The 13483-nt window shown below is 43.6% G+C and overlaps 1 protein-coding gene across 7 annotated transcripts in view; it reads right to left on the bottom strand.

Moving 5' to 3' along the window:
* The window catches only part of APBA1 (amyloid beta precursor protein binding family A member 1), a 199300-nt gene extending 197795 nt beyond the window's left edge, over positions 1-1505 (bottom strand). For 4 of the 7 annotated variants that reach the window (XM_032308661.1, XM_032308660.1, XM_032308665.1 and 1 more), the window contains exon 1: positions 564-793. The gene's annotated coding sequence lies outside the window, so the exon portion shown is untranslated. Of the gene's footprint in view, positions 1-563; positions 794-1212 lie in introns of those variants that run through there. The other 3 variants (XM_032308663.1, XM_032308662.1, XM_032308664.1) reach the window with 2 other exon arrangements.
* Between the last annotated feature and the right edge of the window lie 11978 nt (positions 1506-13483).

The raw sequence follows: 13483 nt of genomic DNA, 5'->3' as shown, positions 1-13483 counted from the left end.
TCCACACACTTACACACATGGGGTTTTACAAATCCGCACCTATCCCGCTGCCTCTCTCCGCGCACACACCAAGTGCATCCTGCCCACCTCGCCGCTGCCACCACCGCGCTCTTCTCTCCGGGAGAGTCGGCCAAGGGATGAGCGAGCCTAGCGGGGATTCCTGGAAATGTCATTCTCCAACACCTTCAGTCCACCGCCCCCATCCCCTTGGCTGTACCTTTCACACACACACACACAGACGCACACACACGCGCGCACACACTCCTTGCATGACTGTCATCAGGCACGCCCGCTGCCCCCAAAGCCCCGCATCTCCGCGCGCACCGGACACCAGGCGTCCCTGCCTTCAGCGCCTCCTTCCCCCGCCCCGTTGGCTCGATGGCTAAAGGCATTGCCCCTGGATGTCGCCGGCTGTCCCCGTTCATCCGCACTATTGTTCCTCAGAGCCCGGGTCGCGCCCGGGAGCACCGCCACCCCACCCCCCGCCCCCGCCGGCAAGGACCGGGGCTCCGTCGGGGGCAGCATCAGCGCCGGGCGCCCCCCTCCCTCTCTGGCTGTGGTACCTTGCCTGACAGCTGGGTCCGCGGGCCCGCGGGAGCAGGCGGCGCTAATGACAGCGCCGGGGCCAAGCCTGGGAATAAAGCTCCGCTCCGGCCGCTCCTACCTCCAGCGCCACCATCTTCTCCCGCCGCCGCCGCCGCCGCCGCCGCCGCCGCCGGGACCGCAGCCGCCCTCGCCCCGCTCCGGCTTGGGCTCGGCAGCCGCCGCTCGGGCCCCTCCGGTCCGCGGCCCCACCCCCTTCTGCCCGCCCGCCCGCCCGCCCCTCGTGACGCGCGCCGGGGCCGAGCCGGGCCGGCCTGCGCGGGAGGGCGCCCGGGGGAGCGCGCGCGCACACGCCGGCGCTAGTAGCGCCCCTGCCGCCCACGCCCACCCGCGCGCACGCGCGCCGCGCGAGCCCGAGCAGCGGGGCGGGGTCCCCCGGCGGTCGCCAGCCCCGGCGCGCCCGCCCCGGCGTGGGTGGGCGTGCGCGGCGCGGGAGCCTCCCGCAGCCGGTCGCGCCCCGGCCGGGAGGGCGAGTCCCGGCGCGCGCGGGCGGGGCGCACGGAGCGGGAAGTGCGGCCGCAGCGCCCCGGGCCCTGACGGGGACCTCCACCCGCCTCTGCAGGCGCCTCAGGGGGGTCCCGCTTCCCTTAAGCAGCGGCTGTGGCCAACCTCGGCGCGCAGGACCGCGAGGCCGGGCAGCCGCGCGTGGTGTCTTTCCCGAGTTACTCCTGAGCGTTCCCGCTCCCCAGCCCCGGGGCAGACCCGCGGCACTTCTCAGCCCGGCGGCCGCACGGCCCCCTCAGAAAAGCGGCTTGACGGCGGCTCCGGGGCGCGCTGCAGTCCTGCGTCGGCGCCGCTAGAGGGAGCGCCTCCTGGGTTCGGGCCCGAGCGAGCCGGCCGCGTCGGCAGCCCTGCCGGGAAGCTGCCGGGTCCTGAGGGCGAGGCCGAAAGCCTCCCTCTTCCGAAGCCTCCAAGTGCCCGGCTGGGTGTTCTGCCCGCTTCTCGATTCTGGTTGGTCAGAACTTGAAGTGTCTTGGGGGCCGGCTTAGGGCATCAGCCCCAGATGTGGCTGGGAGGGAGGGGACCTTTGCATCCGGGAGCAGGTGGCAGGTGCTGTGCGTTAATGAAAAACAGCGGGCGGGACGGGCCTCGGGAGACCTGGGTCCTGGCGCCAGCCTCACCTGTAATGGGCGGTGCAGTACGAACCAAGCCATCCCCCCTCTTCGGGACAGATTTCTCAGTAATAATAAGTTATATTTGCACACAGCCTTACGGTTTGCGAAGCCTGCTTCGTACGCGTTCTCATCAAGTAAAACGGAGAGGAGCCTTGGTTATCCAGATCTCTTGGGAAGTGGATCTTTTACCACACCGTGTTTCTGTATTATTTTAAGCACAATGCCTTGAGAAAAATCGGGGGGGCGTAGGCAGAAGCATTCCTGGAAGCTTGTGCTTTAGCTTTAAAATTCATACGAATTTTGCATTCTACTCCATAATGAATCTTTTATTTTTGCTTTAATAAAGAAAATAATAGCTTCTCCCTTGTCAAAAAGATCTTGTAGTGAACTTGAAATATTTACCAGGAAGAGGTAGCATGCTTGTGCTGTGACATTACATACTCTTTTTTTTTTTTCTTTTTTCCAGTAAATATTTATTGCGCATGTATTCCAGACATGGCCTTTGTTCTCCCAGAGCTCACAGTACCCTGGAGGAAACAGGTAGCGACAATCAAACTAATGATTCAATGCAACTATGATCCATTTTCAAATGCAAAAGTGCTAAGGGTTTACAAGGAAACCTAGACTCCAGGATTGAGTAAAGCTCCCCAAGAAAATGACCTTTCAGGTTGCCCAGGAGAGGCAGCAGTGAGACAGGTTCAGGAAAGAGAGAAGAAAGTGTGCAGAAGAAGCCCACTCAGGTGGGGTTGAAGTGGAGGGGATGTGAGACCAGTTGGAGAGGCAGGCAGCAGAAGCCAGAATCTGCAGGACCTTGTGGGCCATTTAATAAGGATTTTATCTTATGAGCCTTGGCAGGTCACTGAAAGGCTGTAAGGGTCGGGAGCCAGTGACCATGAGCTCATTTTGTTTCCTGGAAGATTGGTGAGGTAACCATGTAACCGTGTAAACACCTGATTCTTAGAGGGCCAGGGTCCAGGCCTGACCTTTTGACACACCCCTGCGTACCCTACTTTGTGAGCCCTGTGGTGTTTTCAGTTTCTACACTACCCTGCTTTCCTATGTCTCAGTTTTGGGAGGCTTTCAAAGTGCCTCTCTGTAATAGTCCCTTGTTTGTTACCTTTAATCTGCTAGGGTTTTAGGAACGAAGTTAAGTATTAGACTTTCAGGCTAGGGGCGCTGGGTGGCTCAGTGGGTTAAAGCCTCTGCCTTCGGCTCGGGTCATAGTCCCAGAGTCCTGGGATCGAGCCCTGAATCCGGCTCTCTGCTGAGCAGGGAGCCTGCTTCCTTCTCTCTGCCTGCCTCTCTGCCTACTTGGGATCTCTGTCTGCCAAAAAAAAAAAAAAAAAAAAAAAAAAAAGAAAAAAAAAAAAAGAAAGAAAGAAAAGAAAAAAGAATTTCAGGCTAAATAAGGGGATATAGGTTCCGAGGGAGATTCTTTCCTCTGCATAGACTTTCTGCCATTTGGTTTCTTATCTCAGAGATCTTTCTGCTTATCTTCTCCTTCTGCACTGTGTTTCCAGGGAGGCGAAGTTCCTGGATGCTTGAGTGAGAGATACATTATTGCTTTAATAATACCATCCCCTCAAATCTTGCATCACAGGATTTTTGTGCAAATGAAAGAAAGTGTGTAAATTACTTTGTGAAGCATTAAGTGCCATATGAGTGAAAGTAATAACTGTTATAATGGCTGCTTAGAGACCTTCAAAACTAATTAGTTACCAAATATTAATATTCGGAAAACTCACTCCTTCCTTGTCCCCCACCCTCCCACAAAAGACACAAATGTATTTATCCCTCATGGACAGCACAGATCGCCCTCCAAAGTGCTCTTGCTACTCTTTGTGCCTTGGCCGGCAGGAAACTGAAAGCCCAATTTGCAGGTCATTGTAGGAAATGAGTGGATTCACAGTGCATTCATATCTATGTCTTAGCGCTTCCTTTGGTCTTGTTCTTTTATTCTATCTGCAGGTTTTTCTATGCCTGCTTTATTGGTATTTTCCTAATTTTTTACAGGTATTCTTATAAGCCACTTCAAATATATAGCTTACCTACGTTTAACCAGGGTATTCAGTATTTCCGAAGGCAGCATATAAAACAACGGCAACCTTCCAGCCACTGTACCAGGCAGCTACTATAGACACGATGCCAAGTGGCTGGGGTTCAAGTTGAAGCCTTGACCGGCGTTGCGTGTGGATCAGAAGTCTCTGTGCCTACCAGTTTAGAGCCCTCTGTTACAGGCAAACTCATTTGTCCCCCACTGGCTCATAGGTAATTTCCTTTGGTGTGATCTCTGAGGTCCCAAACTCCATCACCCTGCCCGTACCAAGCACTGTTTGTCACTTGGGAAGAGGGCAGGCATCCATGAACTTTTATTCATTAGGTTTTTTTTTCTCAGCAAAGACCTGAAGATTCCAGGATTCACTAAATTCATTCACACTTCACAAGGATGTGACCATGTCTTCCAACCTTTGGTGTGACTCTGGACAGCCACAACTAGAAATGTCTCTTCTGGTAGCAGTAGATACTCTTCCTTGATTTCAAGTTCCTTAGTGATTACCTTCCTTCTCTCTCAGTCCTCAAGTTTGTCTTTTTTTTTTTTTTTTTAAAGATTTTATTTATTTGAGAGAGAAGAACACAAGGTGTGGGGGGAGGTTTGTGAGGGGCAGAGAGAGAGGGAGAAGCAGACTCTCCACTGAGTGGGGAGCCCGATGCAGGGCTTGACCCTAGGACCCTGAGATCATGACCTGAGCCCAAGGCAGATGCTTAACTCACTGAGCCACCCAGGTGTCCCCTCAAGCTTATATCTTAGGAGCTGAGGGTATATGCAAAACAAACACTCATTGGCCTTTGGGTAAAGAGTTTTTCCTTGAGGATTTAAAGATTTTATTTATTTATTTATTTATTTATTTATTTATTTATCTGATAGAGAGAGAACAGGGGAGAGGCAGTGGGGAGGGAGAGAGAGAATCTCAAGCAGACCCCACATCCAGCATGGGTCCTGACATGGGGCTTGATCCCGTGACCCTGAGATCCTAACTTGAGCCAAAGTCAAGAGTCAGATACTTACCAACTGAGCCACCCAGGCTCCCCTTTCTTGAGGATGTTAGTTCTGCTAACATTGGGTAATCCAGAGACCTTTGTAATCCATGGAATAGTCATTTTTGTCACAGAATTTTAAATGTGTGAACAAAATGAACAGTTATGAAGTGTACAAGTCCTAAACCTTAATACATTTGCTTTTACATGCTGACTCTTGTTTCATCAGCTTTTTCTCTAGACATAAATTCTGTCTTGGCTTCAGATAGGTCCCTTTCTTTTCCTTTTGTTCCCCAGACAGGTCAGGAGGCCCCCTCTTTATTTTTCATGACTCCCATTCAGTGTGACCTTGAATGAGTTGATCCAGAGCTATGTCCCATGGCTGGGCTTATGTGATGCACTGGAAGGCACTCTGGGGCCACATAGACTATTTCTGCCTCTGAAAATGAAGTTTCTGAGGGAGGAGTGTCGTAGCAGTGTGTTGTCTTTTTTAACTGGTTGTCTGCCTATCCCCGGAACCAGCCTCCACAGTGAGTGGCATGGCGCCCGCTCCTGGAGCTGGGTCGGACCTCCCCAAACCACATGGCTGATAGAGGAGAGAGTGAGACCTAGGGACCACACGGAGCAGGAAATGGACAGAGGCCAACGGAAACACCAACCACTGTGTTCATCTCAGGCTTATAATGGTGAAAGATGAGAAACCTTCACCTAAATATACAGGAATAAGGGAATTGATACATCTTTACAGTGTTACAGTATACAACTGTTAAAGATACCACATCCACAGATTTTTTTAATAACATGAGAAAAAGTTTTAAGTTTCCATCTGCACTGAAAAATTCCAGATAGGAAATGGTATGGTCAGTTGATTACAACGATTAAAAAGTACACAGAAAACAAGTATGTCAAAATGTTAGTAATGGTCCACTCATTTAGTGGTTAAAAAAAAAAAAATCTACAATGTACAATGACCTTGACAATGTTATTGAATAACCAAGATTATTAAAAATGTGGCTTGTAAAATTAACGTTACCACCGGATGCTGTAAAAATAACTATTGGGTCACTTTGCATTCTAAAGCATTTTTTTTTCCAGATTTGATTTATCCTTCCTGGCTTATTTGAAATACCACATACTTCAAGAAAACGTTCTCATGTTATGTTGCATTCACAGGTGTATCTTACTGTCTGAAAATTTGTTTGTGACATTATCAGCCTTACAGCCTCTATGCAATGTCAGGATATAAACAGACAAAAATTGATAAAATTGTTCATTCCATTTCACATCTCCCTATACACTTGGTTGTTTCCCAATTTATTTCAGTAAAAAAATAACTGAATATTATGGTCATGTGGTAGAAATGCCATAATATATTGATATGTTTAATTCATCCAGCAAACTGAGAACACTTTAATCAGGAGAAAATATAGCTGTTTGTATTATATATATACATATATGTATATATATAAAACATTACAACCAGGAGTGTATTTCCTTCAAAATAAGAAACTGTGAAATTAAGTCCTCAGCAATTTCAAAAATTTTTTTTCTCTCAGTATGTGTTTTCTACAGATTCATAGCCCTTTACCATCTGATTAATAGCAAAATGGTAGTAAACTCCAGTGTTTAAGGAAGGTGGACAGGGTAAAAATATAAAATTGATAAAATTCTAATAACCAGTTTTTTTCTTTTACCAATTCATAAACCAAGATATCGGCTACCATTATTCATTTTTGGCAGGAGATACCTCAGTTCTGTTTCTAGGATAGGACTGACATACGGAAGCATAATTTAAAAACACTCCTCTGTTCCTACTTTCTGATCGGCATTTTGTCTCAGGTACATTGTATTACCTCCCGGACCGATTCACGGGACTTTCAAGAGCGGGAACCCAGTGTCAAGCACCTAGCTGACCACAGAGTACCTACTCTATGTGTTGGTCGGTGACACATTTACTAACTGTCCTTCCCATTACTCCAGTTGGGTTGTTCAAGATTATCAAAGTGATTTGCCTTTAGAAAGGTTTCTTTTTCTTTTGTTACTATTATTATTTTTTTTTTTTAAGATTTTATTTCCTTGAGAGAGAAAGAGAGAGAGAGAGAGCATGAGCTGGGGGGTGGGGGCAGAGGGAGAAGCAGCACCCCCCCACTCCCCCCCCACCCCACCCCCCCCGCGCAAAGCAGGGAGTCCCATATGGGCTCCATTCCAGGCCCCCAGGATCATGACCTGAGCTGGAGGTAGACACTTCCCCCACTGAGCCCCCCAGGTGCCCCCTTTGCTACTATTTTTGCAAGCATTCAGTAGCTTTCGAAAAAAGTTAGGTATCTCTATTGGCTCAAAAATAAGGAGCCCAGGTAGGCCTTTAATAGGAAATAAAATCAGTGTGAGCCGTTTTATTAGACCTTCATCAATTCTGCCAGCCAAGAGAGATCGTCTCTCTCTCATACACATGCGTACACACCAACTGGGATGAGAAAAAATGGACAAAGCAGGGTCTGGCCAAACTGTGTTTTCATTTTTGTTGTTGTCCGTGTTTGTTAGGCTAAATACTGTGTGTTCAGGGAATGAGGTTAGTTCTCTCTCTTCTAGAACTGAAATCTATACTTTAATGAGCAGCGTTGTTGTTGTTGTTTTTTTTTTCTTCCTAAGAAAAAAACATTTTGTTTCCTAATTGTAAAAAATATTATGGCCCCTAGCTTTGATGGTTTCCGTTTAACCAAAAGGCTTTAAAGTGTCTCCTAGGCAAGAAATACATGTACTTTAAAGCACTAAGGGTAGACAAATGCATTTGCTTCCAGAAAAATAATAGGGATCATCTTCCTAATGGATAAACCTCTGAAAATTGAAAAGAAACAGCGGAGGGTCTTTTACTTTTTCTGTGAAACAGAAAACTGACTTTTAAAAAGGGACATATGTTAGCGTAACTTAAAAAAAAAAAAAAAAAAAAAAACACTGTCTACCTTTCTTTTATACCTCAAAGACACTCATCATTCTTCTGCCTTCTCCTCCAGACTCATATCGTTTTATTAAATCTGACTGTGGAGATGCTTCTAAGTTAGGTCAGTTTTGCTGTGGATTGAATTTTGAAAGCACATTTTAATTTCGGCATTCATGCAGCCGAGCCCTGCTAAATTGAATAGGGCTGTGGTTGTGGGAACTGCAGGAACTGAAATGGAACCAAGAAATCTGTTACTGGAGAAACCTTTTGAGAACTGACAGATTTTAAGTCACTCTTAATAAGGTCTGATAGGTTAAGGAATAACATGTTCTGAGATTCAGGAAAGCAGCTTTTCACCCTTCTTTGCCATTTGGGAATTATTTTCATCCTCAAACTGCTGCAGACCAATCAAGAAAACTGAATTGAAACGGGTCTCAGTGAGCTGTGTAGCATAAATCTAAAACTTGTGCAACTATAAAATTCTCTTGCCGAGTGGGTAGGTAGGACTGTGTTGCTAGCACGTGGCTCAAAGGGCATCAGGTATCATTCTAATTCTGTTCCTAAAGAACAAAGAATAATCCGTTAGGCTTCTGTATGGTCTGCTTAAAAAAAAAAAAAAAAAGAAAAGGATGGTTGAGGAATGTTAGCTGATGCTGAATCTTAATGTAATGGCGAGTTAATTATTTCCTGAATTCTTCCGTGGATTACTAGTTCTGGGAGAAGACAGTAGTTATTATGTAGGAGAAAAAAGACATTCCAGGATCGAATAGGCCTTGAGAACCTTGGAGTAAACGAAGTTCTATAATTTGTTGTTGTTGTTGTTGTTGTTGTTTTGTTTTATTTTTATTGCAGAATTCCTGTGAGCCTTTAATCGTGAATTTCCAGGAAGAGGATAGAGATATAACCTCTAAAATGTTTGGTGTTCCCTTGGCAAGAAATCTTTGGAGGTACAGGCAAGGCTGTGTTATGACTTTTGTGATCCCCATCCTTCAAAAACAAATATTAAAGATTAGAACTCTGTTAGTATAAGGATGAATATATTAATATTACATAACAAAACATTTTCTCTGGCCTAAAAGTCCTTTTTTTTTTGCTTCTGATGTTAAATGAAGTTAAAACATTTTTGTGGGCCCCTAGAAGTATTGAGGACCCCAGGCTTTGTACCTATTCTAAGAGGCGGGTTGGCCATATGGACAGGTGTTCTATAGGAGGAGTGAGTTCCCGCACAAAACCCACACAATGGAATCAGGCAGCACAGTATGGCGGTCCTTCAGCGGTCCTGAGATGGTGGGTTCCAGGGTCATTCTCTTCCTTTATGCTGGGGTAGCTGAAGAAAGGAGAGTTTACACACACACACACACACACACACACACACACACTCTATGGCAAGAAAGCTGAATAGGGCAACTCCCCCTGTCATTGATTCTGTGTCAACTCTATCCACCCAGAAATGTTCCCTTAAACTAAAATACTTTGTCTGTTTTTAATGGGTTCAGTGTGAATCTGCACAGGGTTAGTTAGATACATGAGCTAGAAAAAGAGATGCATAGTTACTCGTGTCTACATATGAATCTAAAAATCCATTCATACTCAGGCCGTCTTTCAAAGGAAAAGTTCCACTGCTTAGATTGATGCCACCAACTTTTACTAGGACTTTCAATTTGTGGTTCTATTATTTTGTCACAATGAACTCACTGACCAGAAATGCTGAGAGAGGAACATTATTAATCCTTCCTTGACAAGTAAAGTAGGGGTAAAAAACTGTGGGTAAGGCTCACAGTGACTTGCGTATGATACCAAATCTGACTTTTTAAGTTATGTTAACCCTATTGCCAGAGATTCCTCTTGAAAGATACATTAATAAGAAGGAATTTTCTATTTAGTCTAGGGATGTTCAACTCCATTGTAGTAGTATTTTGTTTTTCTGTTAAGTGTATATTTACGCAAAAGCAAACTGCCACGTCTGGCTCAGGGGCTAAGATAAATAGATCCCAGAAATATACCAACTATATATGAGTATTTAGTACATCATAAATACGGTATTTCAAATTAGTGCAGAAAAGATGGATTATTTGGTGAATGGTAACAGGCCAACTGATTAGCAATTTGTGACAGAAGAAACTGGGTCTTCATCTCATACTTTACATCAAAATAAATTCTGATGCTTCAAAAATAAAAATGAAAATCATAAAAAATACTTGAAGAAAACATAAGTAAGTATTATTTACATTCTTGGAGTAGGGAAAATCTTTCTAAGCATGACACAGATCCAGAATTAGAAAATACTGATAAATAAAACACATTAAACTTAAAGATTTTCTATACAAGAAACTGAAAATAAAAAGTGAAAAGAAAGCCTTAGAAAATTGTGCAAATAACATAATAAAGGGCTACATTCCTGGATATAAAAAGAGCTTTCACAAATCAACAAGAAAAGATAAGCAAATAGAAATACAGACAAAGGACTATAATGGCTAATTTCTAGAATTGAACAGAAATGATCAAGAGATCTATGAAAAGATGCTCAACCTCTGTAATAATTAAAGAAATGCAAAAGAAAGCAATGATAATATTTTGCACCAATCAGACTGGCTAAAAGGAAATAAACCTTGATAATGTACTCATTGTTGGAGATTAAAAAAAGATGCATTTTCATTATAAATTAGTTGTGAATATAAACAACATTGGTAGAGGCCTGCTTAGCAATAAGCTTTAACCCAGAAAATCAATTTCTAGGAATTTATCACACACAAATAATCAAGAGTGATGGGTGTTTACTGTAACATAGTCAAATATTTCAGACACTTCTGTGTTGTACAAATGCACAATGACACGTATATATTCTTGTAGCATTGTTGATAATAATGAGCTGGTAGTGAAAAGGACTATCATAGGCCATTGGTTAAATAAATTAGAATAAAGTAAAAGAGGACTATTTTAAACCATTAAAATAAAAGAGGGGGCATATATGTTCTAACAAGGGAAGCTGTCTGCAATATATTATTAAACAGAACATTTAAATTACAAAACAACAGGTGCAGAATGGTCCCATTATTCTTTTTAAAATGTTATATATTCACCCAAAAAATTGGGAGTAATATATATCAAACTTTAATAGTGATAGTCACTCTCCCCATCATAAACACCTGTAACACTTGCACCTTTTATATCCAGCATTTATTATTCTTGTGTTCTGGAAAAGTAGTTTAAGAAAAAAAGCAAACAAAAAATCACCATTAAAAATTTCTGGTAGAATTGCCTTTTTTTCTAAAAGGTTTTTTTTCCTCCTCAGACACAACTAATCATTGGGTATCTTACAGCATCAAAGTGATGTGATCAGTTAGCCTTTTTCTGTACACCCGACCTCTGTGTGGCTGGTAGGCAGATGGAACTGGAAAAGATGCCACCATTGGCTTAAAAGTTCATATAAAATTATTTTTTACTTATCGGGGCACCTGGGTGGCTCAGTGGGTTAAGCCGCTGCCTTCAGCTCAGGTCATGATCTCAGGGTCCTGGGATCGAGTCCCGCATCGGGCTCTCTGCTCAGCAGGGAGCCTGTTCCCTCTCTCTCTCTGCCTGCCTCTCCATCTACTTGTGATTTCTCTCTGTCAAATAAATAAATAAAATCTTTAAAAAAAAAAAGATTTTACTTATCTATTTGAGAGAGAAAGAGAGGGCTTGTGGGAGGCAAGCAGGAGGAGGGGCAAAGGGGAGGGAGAGAGAGGGAGAGAATCTCAAGCAGATTCCATACTGAGCATGCCGCCCAGTGTGGGGCTCAATCCCACAACCGTGAGATTATGACCTGAGCCAAAATCAGGATTTGGATACTTAACTGACTGAGCCACCCTGCTCCCTCTAGAATGCTTTTATTAATGTCAGAAACCTGGAATCTATGATGAACACATACCATGGGATTTCCCCAATGCTCTGGACATACCAGGGATTTGCTTGTCATATTATATAAAACTGTAATACATTCTCCTTGAGGAAAATTGGGTCCATATACGAGTTGAAAAAACAAAATTACTATCAGGTCTGCTACCCAAAACACCTACTGTTGTTTTGCATGCACTTTTAAAAATCCTTTTTTCCCTCTTCATTTTTAAAAATATGTGGCCAGGGGTGCCTGGGTGGCTCAGTCAGTTGAGCCTCTGCCTTTGGCTCAGGTCATGATCCCAGGGTCCTGGGATCGAGCCCCGCATCGGGCTCCCTGCAGAGTGGGGAACCTGCTTCTCCCTCTGTCTCTGCCTGCCTCTCTGCCTGCTTGTGCTTTCTCTCTTTCTATCAGATACATAAATAAAATCTTTTAAAAATATGTGGCCACACTGTACAAATAATTTTGTATGTTGCTTTCTTCACTTAGCACATTTATCACATTATTTTAAAAATTCCTTTGTAAACTACTAGAACTGACAAATGAATTAGGCAAGGTCTTAGGATACAAAATAAATATATAGAAATCTGTTGCGTTTCTATACAGTAATAATGAAGTAGCAGAAAGAGAAGTTAAGAAAACAATCCCAGGGCACCTGGGAGGCTCAGTCAGTTGAACATCTGACTCTTAGTTTCTGCTCAGGTCATGATCTCAGGCTTATGGGATAGAGCTCCATATTGGGATTCTCTCTCCCTCTGCCCCTCCTCTCTCTCTCCCTCTTCCAAATAAACAAATAAAATCTTTTTTAAGAAAAGAAAATAATCCCATTTACAGTTGCCTAGGAATAGACTTAACCAGGGAGGTGAGAGACCCGCATTCTAAAAGCTATAAAACACTGATGAGAGCACTTGAAGATGCCATAGACAAATGGAAAGATAATCCATGCTCAATGACTGGAATAACAAATGTTGTTAAAATGTCCATACCAAAGGTAATCTATGTATTTAATGCATTTTCTATCAAACTACCAACCAGACTTTTTCACAGAACTATAACAAAGTTTGTATGGAACCACAAAAGAACTTGAAGAGCCAAAGCAGTTTTGAAAAAGAAGAAAAAAAACTGGAGAGATAATAATCCCAAGTTTCAAGATATACTACAAAGCTACAGTAAGCAAGGCAGTATGGTACTGGCATGAAAAACGGACACATAGATCAATGGAACAGAATAGAGAGCCCAGAAATAATCCTGTGGTTATATGGTCAATTAATTTTTTGACAAAGGAGGCAAGAATATGCAATAGGAAAAAAGACAGTCTTCTCAGCAAATGGTTGGGAAAACTGGACCACTTTCTTATACCATACACAAAAGTAAACTCAATATGTTTGAAGGAACTAAATTTGAGAACTGAAACCATAACACTGCTAGAGAGCACAGGCAGTAATTTCTCTGACATTGGCCATAGCAGCATTTTTCTAGATATGTCTCTGAGGCAAGGGAAACAAAAACAAAAATAAACTATTTGTATTACATCAAAGTAAAAAGCTTCTGCTCAGTGAAGGAAACGGCAAAACTAAAAGACAACCTACTGAATGAGAGAAGATATTTATGAACGACATATCTAATAAAAGATTAGTATCTAAAATACATAAAGAACATCTACATCTCAACACCCCCCCCAAAAAAAACCCAGTTAAAAAATGGGCAGAAGACATGAACAGATATTTCTCCAAAGACATGCAGATGGCCAACAGACACATGAAAAGATGCTCAACAACACTAATCATCAGGAAAATGTAAATCAAAACCACAATGAGGTATCACCTCATACCTGTCAGTATGGCTAAAATCAGAAGCACAAGAAACAAGTGTTGGCGAGGATGTGGAGAAAAAGGAACCCTCTTGCACTGTTGATGG

Source organism: Mustela erminea, chromosome 12 (genome assembly GCF_009829155.1).
Source record: "Mustela erminea isolate mMusErm1 chromosome 12, mMusErm1.Pri, whole genome shotgun sequence".
Taxonomy (NCBI): Eukaryota; Metazoa; Chordata; class Mammalia; order Carnivora; family Mustelidae; genus Mustela; species Mustela erminea.
The sequence above is the reverse complement of the archived record's forward strand: the minus strand, read 5'-3'. Positions and strand labels throughout refer to the sequence as shown.